A 9,039-nucleotide genomic window follows, 5' to 3' on the forward strand; every position below is an offset into this window, starting at 1 on the left:
CCCCCAAAAGAAATAAAATTGGGTCCTTTATATTGGGATGTATGAATTGTAGGGTGTTTTGGTTTTTTAATAGAATGAGCATAGATTTGGAAAAGTGAAAAGAACTGAGAATGAGGGGCTCCAGGGGTAGGCTAACCCCCCTTTTTTAAGCAGGGTCTTACTGTGTAACCCTGTCTGACCTGAAGCTTACTATGTAGCCTTACTATGTAAGCTTACTATGTAGGTTAGCCTTGGGTTTACCAAGATGTGCCTGCCTATGCAGGTGTTGGGATTAAAGGCATGCGTTTCCACCCCACAACCTCATCCACCCCTCACCCACACACACTTTTTTTGAGAAAGTCTCATAGTCTGGGTAGCCTGAACTCTTGATCCTTTTTCCTCCAGCTCCCAAGAACTGCTGATTACAGGCATGAGCCACCAAGGCTAGTTCATGAATTACATTTTTGACTATTGGATTCCTTAACTTTTTATTTGAAAATTTGCAAACCTAAGAAAAGTTGGAAGAAATATATTGCACTGCCAAGTCTTTGACAGAGATTCCTTATTCCTTCCTCCTCCCAAGACTTGATCTCATTCTGTGTAGCCCAGGCTGACCTTGAGACAATCTACCTGTCCCAGCTTCCAAAATTCTAGGATTATTACAGGCATGAGTCACTACAGACAGCCAGCCTTGGAATCAGTTTTTGTTGTTGTTGTTTTGTCTTTTTGAGACAGGGTCTCCCTGTAGCCCCAGCTGTCCTGGAACTCACTATGTAGACCAGGCTGGACTTGAACTCACAGAGATCCACCTGCCTCTGCCTCTGAAGTGCTGGGATTAAAGGCGTGCGCCACCATGCCTGGCTGGATTCATCAGTTTTTAAAATATTTATTTTTATTTTATGTGTATGAGTACATTGCCTGCATGTAGGTGAGTGCACCCATGTCATGCAATGCCGTGGAGGTCTTCACTTTACTGGGCCTCCTCCTCTGTCCTTCCTTTTTGTCTTCCAACTGGACCTCCTATGTGTCCAGGCTGGCCTTGACTTTGTGACCCTTGTGCTTTGACCTCAGATTGAACCTAGGACCTGGCCCATGCTAGGCAAGGTGAGTGCTTTATCACAGATCTATCCATAGACACTAAATATTTTCTTTTGGGGCGGGGGGTTGGTCTTTTTGAGACAGGGTTTCCCTGTAGCTCCAGCTGTCCTGGAATTCACCAGGCTGGCCTTGAACTCACAGAGATCCTCCTGCCTCTGCCTCCCGAGTGCTGGGATTAAAGGCGTGTGCCACCACGCCCGGCTGACACTAAATATTTTCAAATATTTTTGGAGTAGAGGTGGGGATTCACTTTTAGAGTGCTTGCCCACCATGTACAAGACCCTGGGTTCAATCTCCAGTCCTACATGCAAACAGAAAATTTAAACATCAGAATATTTCACCTCTAGGGGGCTGGAGAGATGGCTCAGTGGTTAAGAACACTGACTGTTCTTGCAGAAGATCCAGTTCAAACCCCAGCACCCACATGGCAGCTAACAGCTGTCCATAACTCCAGACCCAGGGGATCCGACAGCCTCTTCTGACCTCTGCGGGCATTGCACAACACGGGTTCACTTAACTACATGCAGGTAATACACACACATAAAATTAAAATAATAAAATATTTAAAAAAAATACTTCACCCCTAAATAGATTAATCCAGGCTAGTTACAGAACAGAGCTTCTTAAATTTTCCACTCATGACTCCTGTATGACTCAAAGATTTTAAAACAATTCTTTAGCCTGTGATGGTGGTACATATCTGTTATTCTGTCACTTACTCTGTGGAGACAGGAAGATCAGGAATTGGTCATCCTTGGATACACAGCAAGTTCAAGGCCAAGCCTGAGTTATCTAACACCCCCTGAACAACAAAAATTTTGGTATCCATATAACTTATTAATGATGAAAGTGGTTTGCATATTAATGAGATACCATGCTTTGTTTTTGAGACAAGGTCTCCCTGTTGCCACAGCTGGCCTGGATCTCACTATGTAGACCAAGCTGGCCTCTACCTCACAGAAGCCCGCCTTGCCGCTGCCTCCCGGTGCTGGGATTAAAAGTGTGTGCCACCACACCCAGCATGAGTGTGATTTTTTTTTTTCTGAGAATTCTCCCTCTGCCTTTCTGCAGTGTCTATTCATATGTTTAGATCAGATCCTGTCTAGTCAGTGCTTTACTCCTGCACCTTGGGCTCATAGTTCTCAGAATGAAAACCTTGAAAAACCAAGGGCTGGGATTTAGCTTAGTAGTAGAACACTTAACTTGCCTAGACTGTGCAAGGCCCTTCCGTTCTCCCTACAAAAATCAAATCAAGGGCCAGTGAGATAGCACAGTAGCTAAAGTCACTTGCTGCCAAGCCTAATGATCTAAGTTTGATTCCCAGGACCCACATGATGGACAGAGAGAACCAGCTCCTCTGACTTGTGCATACTCACATACATAAATGTAATTTTTAAAATTATTTTTGTGTGTATGCATGTATTGCCTGCATGTGTGTAAGTGCACCCGAGTCCTGCAGTGCCTCCAGAGGTAAGAAGGCTTAGGATCCCCTGTAACTGGAGTTACAGACAGATGTTAACCACCATATGGGTACTGGGAATCGGACCCAGGTCCTCTTAACTGCTGAGCCATCTCTCCAATTCCCATACATGTAATTTAAAAAAAAAAAAAATTTAAACCAGGGCTGGAGAGATGGCTCAGCAGTTAAGAACACTGGTTGTTCTTGCAGAAGACCTGGGTTCGAATCCCAGCACCCACATGGCAGCTAACAACTGTCTGTAACTCCAGTCCCAGGGGATCCAACAGCCTCTTCTGACCACCACGGGCATTGCACAACACAGGTGCACTGACCTACATGCAGACAACACACGCATACACATAAAAATTAAAAAAAAAATTTTTTTTAAATAAAATATTTTTAAAAAATTAAAGCATGTTGATAGAGGAGTATTATGTCACTCTGCGAAGGGGGGAAAGATTGTAGTCAAAGTATCATGCTGGAAGAGGCAGGCTGAGGTGCCTCTCACTTTTCCTGCATAGAGAAGATTTCCCTTTTAAGGCATGGAGAGCTTTAGGGCTCACCTGTTGCAAAGACCTTCAGCAGGATCTGAGACAGACCTTGACCAGTGCCAATGTCCCTGAGTACATGTGAGGCCTGATCTGTCAGCTCGCCTGTCTTCTGGACCCTCATATCCACTGATGACCCACCTTGGCTGAACACCTCTGGCCTAGAAGCTGCACATGGAGTGTAAGCAGAGGCCGTGTTTGGAGGGAATGTGCTCAATGGATTCTAATCCTGGAGCATGTTCTTGTTACTTTGGAATCAAGCATCTGCAACTTTAGATAAACTGAGTACAACACAGCCAGGTGGGCAAGATGGCTCAGTGGGTAAAGGTGCCTGCCACCAAGCCTGTCAACCTACCTGAGTTTCATCTTCAGGATCCACATGGTGGAAGGAGAAAACCAATTCCTACAATTTGTCCTCTACCTTCACATGTCCCTGCCCCCCCCCAACAAATTAAAAAAAATAAAAGAAAAAAGACAACCAAAATTGGGAAACACGGAACATGCACTTTAGTCCCATTTCCCCATCTTTGTAAAGTAGGGGTGAAATTTCTTCCTGGTTCTGGACATTAAAGGGGATTCATGTATTCCTAGCTTGGGGTAGATTTTGTGTGGTAACTAATCCTGAAAGCAATCCCTCGTTATCGTTCTAGCAACCTATTCCTTAGCCCCACGCCTCTCGTTTGTAGTATTCGGGTTGGTTATGGCTAAGAAAACAGTTTAGAAGGAAGGATATGCCTTGGCTATTCCCCATGATTTCCAGTGCATTCCTACAGGATTGTGGCTGAGGCAGGATTGTGGAAACAAGACCAGTGGTGTTGGCATTGCACTCCTCCCTCCCCTGCCAGGCCCATAGAGAGCAGGCAGGATGCAAAACGCTCTTGCTGCTTCTCAGAAAGGCACAGATGGTGACTGAGAGACCAGTGATAGCCAGCAACAGTGGTAGAAGTGGAAACTGGAAGCTCACAACCCCGGAGAGGATGAGCAGCACCCTGCTGGCTTGCAGTGGTGACCGGTCACTGGTGTCTGCCTGCATGCCAGTGAGGGACTCTTGGGCAGTGAGGGAATAGAAGCTTTGCTGAGACAGCGGGAGTTTGCAAGGCCAAGACTCTGCAGGAATGGAGGTCTCAGGAGAGGGCCATTGGCCCTGTGGGACAAGACGTCCTTCCCCTACCCTTCAACCATATTTCAAATAGGAGCCTGACCTTCCAAATGTTTCTCACCTTGTTAAATTCTCTCTCTTGGACCTGGTGGCCCAGCATCTGGGAGGTGGAGGTAGAAGGATCTGAGTTCAAGGTCATCCTTGACTATATAGAGTTTGAGGTCAGCCTGTGATATTTGATACCATGTCTCAAAAAAAACAAAAAAAAACAAGCACAGTCCCGCACACCTTTGATCCCAGCACTTGGGAGGGCAGAGGCAGGTGGATCTCTGTGAGATCGAGGCCATCTGGGGTTACAGGAAGACCCTGTCTCAAAAAGAAAACAAAATAAGCCAGGCATGGTGGTACATGCCTTTAATCTCCACAGTTGGAAGGCAAAGGCAACTCGATCTCTGTGAGATCGAGGCCAGCTTGGCCTCCATAGCAAGTTCTAGGCCAGATGTGGCTACAGGGAAACCTTGTCTCAAAAAAATAAAATAATAATAATAATAATAATAATGAGTCTGGCATAAAATAATAATAATAATAATAATGTTTGAGTCTGGCATGAGGTACTCACCTGTAATCCCAGCACTTGAAAGGTGGAGGCGAGAGGATCAGGAGTTCAAGGTTTTCCTCAGCTACACAGCACACATGCACACACACACACACACACACACACACACATTCTTAATTCCCTTGCACCCTGGCCTGGTAGGGCAGACCTGTTATCCCAGCTACTTCAGAAGGTCACAGGTTCAAGGTTTGCCTGAGGGAGTAGGTCACAGGTTCAAGGTTTGCCTGAGGGAGTTGAAGATCAAGACCAACCTGGGCATTTTTTTTTTTTTTTTTTTTTGGCCTTTTTGAGATGGTCTCCCTATAGCCCCAGCTGGCCTAGAACTCAGAGAGATCCGCCTGCCTCTGCCTCCCAAGTGCTGGGACTTGGTAATCTATTTCTTATGTAGAACTGAATTCACGCTTCTCAGACTCTTTTTCTTCCTTGTGGCCTTCCCTCAAACCTATTCACCCCATCAGCAACAGCCTTTACTAAAAGACTGAAGTTCTAGAAGAGCAAACACCATGTGAAGCATTTAAACTTTTGTTTGGGGAAGAATTCAACAATTTAAAACTCCGTTTCTTTTTATGGGAGCAATTTATTTTATAGAGTGGGGGGGCCTTAGTACATCTGTCAGCAGCCTGTGTCGTGTTACTTTGTCCTTAATATTTGAAATATTTGGCACCATTCTACTGTGAATCCATTTCTGACCTATTAAGACTTATCTGACAAACACTAGCCTGGAATTTTAATTCTTGGGTATATATAGGACATGAAATACTGTAATAATTTAGATTTTGTACATAGGCCAGGCATGGTGGTACACATCTTTAATCCCAGCACTAGAGAGGTAGAAGAAGGGTGGGGGATTCTCTGAGTACGTACTCAAAGACCCGCCTGGTCTAGATAGTGAGTTCCAGGCCAGCCAGGACTATGTAGTGAGACCCTTTCTCAAAAAAAAAAAAATATATATATATATATATAGCTATATCTATCTATCTATCATCTATCTATCTATCTATCTATGCACACATTGTACACAGAAAATATATGTTGTGAAGATATTCCAAAGGTTCTGGTTCATTAGTTCATGTCGGGTGGTTTCCTGCCCTCAGAGAACATCTCTCACCCAACTGGCCCAGGGGGAGGAGGGAAGATGAACAAACTCTGAGATTTGGTTTGTACTACAACAAGTAGCTTAGGACAGCCCAGGAATAAAAAAAAACATGCCCAAGATTCTGGTGTAGTCGCTAACCCCTAACTGCCTACCTTGCCCTTGACAATTCCTCATCCTGTTTGTAAAAACCTTAGTCTTTCTACCCTTTGGTAAGTGTGTTCTGGAGGGCATCAAGCAGGCTTGAAAGATTGCAGTTTAAATAAACAGGTTTCTTTAGACTTGTTTTATAAGCGACTGGGACACATTCTGCAGAACAGTCCAAGCGTAGAGTTTCCTACCCATGCTCTAGGTTCCACAGAGTGTGCTAAATTGTACTTTGAAAACATTTGCATGCCAAGCTCTAAAGCTCCAACCAGATCTGAGTCTATGATCTTTAGAATTCGGACTCTGGTGATAGTACCTTTCAGCCGCTCTGCCTTCCATCCTGTCCTGCTTCCTTCCTCTCATTTGGTATGATTAGGCCAGCCTTTAAAATTTTGCCCCAAAGCAGGTTTTGATTGTGATGCCCCACCAGTAGCTCTGTCCTAGGCCCAAAGAAAACTGAAACAAACGTCTCCTGGCAGCTGACAGTAGCCTCATGGGAAACATCACCCAACACAGCCCCCATTCAGCTCTTCTGCCAGATGGTTCTCCCTGCACTCCAAACCCTAAGTATTCATGGGATTCAACAGAACTGGCAGAGGAAAACTGTAGCCCACTGCTGCAGCCCTGATGCCCAGGCTGTCTCTGCTGGGAACCTGGAGTCAGCTAGATTTGAGTTTGAGTCCTGCCCCAGAACTTGACAGTTGAGTGGTTGTGGAGAAGTCCCCCGGCCTCGATGCCTCTCAGTGTCATCCTCTGAAATAGAGACTCTCCTGCCTCTCAAGGAGACCTGGTGCACTGCCTGGGATCTGTGCCTAGCACAGTGCCCCCAAAGCAGTTGATGTCCTGAAATGGCCAGCCCTGAATTGAGTGGCCAGGTCAAACCTTACTTAGTACTTTGAAGGGGCCTTGGAAATCACTGCCTTAGAGATAGAGAAGTAGGACTAGGGTTGTTCTTAATACCAAGTCACAAAGAAAGGAGTAGAACTGGGGATGAGGATCCCAACACCCCTGCAATGTTCTCCCCAGGCTGCACACTTTCCCCCAGGCTGGGCAGTGGCAAACACTAGGTCTTAAAACTGAAGAAATAAATTGCTAGTTCAGACAGCAAGATAGTTATTTTAAGGCAGACAGGCCCTTGGTGCACCATAAATTCCATCACCTGGGCAACTGCCTGCTTTTATGGACAAGGCAGCTCTCTGCCATCTGCATGTGTGGGCATCCAGATACGTGAATATGAGTATGGTCTCTGGGGCCCCCTCCCTGCCTCTGGGCAGCCACAGTCACCCATGAAGGACCTCTAGACATAGGTTGCTGGTATTCAAGATACTGGTGATGGGATGAACAAGGGGGCCCAGACCAGACAGAGTGGATGTCTCTGGAGGTACCAGCAAGGGACATAATGTCTCTAACTCCACACTCAGAATCTGGTGGGCATGGTAGTGCGCACCTTTAATCCCCAGCACTAGAGAGGCAGATGCAGGTAGATCTCTGAGTTCCAGGCCAGCTGGGGCTACAGGGAGACCCTGTCCAAAAAAAACTCCAGAATCTTTACAGGTATCTTTCCCCACAATTTGGTCCTAACATCTTTAGGTGGTCAGAACATGGGAGATGTTTGCCTGTGGATGTAGTGGGGAGCCATGGAGATCTGGAGCATGTTTTTGTAACTTTAACAGGATAAGAAGTTTCTACTGGGCATGGTGGCACATGCCTTTAATCCCAGCACTCTGAAGGCAGAGGCAGGCAGATCTCTGTGAGTTCAAGCCCAGCCTGGTCTACATAGTAAGTTCCAGACCAGCTGGGGCTACAGAGAGACCCTGTCCCAATTTTTTTTTTTTTTAAAGTTTCCTATGGATGGGGGTGGAATAGCCTGGCATGGAGAGTTAGCCACAGCAGTGTGAAAAAAGGCACTCTCCTACTGGGCATGAGAGCCCAAATTGGGTGAGAAAAGCAAAGCAATAGCGGTTGGCCTGACACAGGGTGGATGGTTTATACAGTCAACTCGACAGGATCTAGAATCACCTAGAGATAGCCTCTGGGCACACCTGTGAAGGGTTATCCTAATTAGGTTGATTGAGATGGGAAGGCCCACCCTAAATGCAGGTTGTACTATTCCCTGGGTTAGGGTCTTGGACTGCATAAAATGAAGAAAGCTGAAGTGAACAGTGACACAGGCCTTTAATCCCAGCACTCCGAAGGCAGAGGCAGGTAGATCTCTGTGAGTTCAAGGCCTGTCTGGCTTACATAGTGAGTTCTGGGCCAGTCAGGGTTACATAGTGAGACCCTGCCCCCTCTCCCTGCACCCAGATAAAAAGAGGGAGAAAGCTAGCTGTGATGGTTTGAATGAGAAATGCCCCCCATAGGCTCAGGTATTTGAATACCTGGGCCCCAGTTGCTGGTGCTATTTGGGGAGGTGCTGGTTTGCTGGAGGATTTATAGCCTTGCCCACTTCTAGTTCGCCCTCTACTTTCTGTGTGTGGCTGAAGCTGTGCCCTCTCATTGTCCTGCTTTAACTGCCTGCTGCTATGCCCTGCTCACCATTATGGATTCCCCCTCTTTTTCTTTCCTAAGTTGCTTTTAGTCATGCTGTTTTGTCACAGCAACAGAAAAGTAACTAATACACTAGCCAAGTACTAGCAGTCACCTGTCTCTGATTTCTGACTGGATACACGACCAGCTGCCTCAAGCTCCTGCCACCAGGTAGACCTATATCCTTGAGCTGTGAGCTGAGATAAACCCTTTCTCCCGTAAGTTGCTTTTGTCAGGGTATTTTATCACAGAAATAGAAAACATAACTAAGATATAAGGTATCAGGTGGATATCTACATGGGTTATTGCACCAGAAGGGGTGACACAGCCATGTGACAGGGTAACATCTATGGGCATCTATGTACAAATGTGGGTGACAGTGGGGATGGGAGAGCATGACATGTAGGGGCTTTGGTCCAGTAAGTTCATGAAGGATGATCAGGGGGTTTCTCTCACTGCCAGAGGAGGGGGGGT

Source organism: Nannospalax galili, unplaced genomic scaffold (genome assembly GCF_000622305.1).
Source record: "Nannospalax galili isolate Female #2095 unplaced genomic scaffold, S.galili_v1.0 scaffold2103, whole genome shotgun sequence".
NCBI classification, from domain to species: domain Eukaryota; kingdom Metazoa; phylum Chordata; class Mammalia; order Rodentia; family Spalacidae; genus Nannospalax; species Nannospalax galili.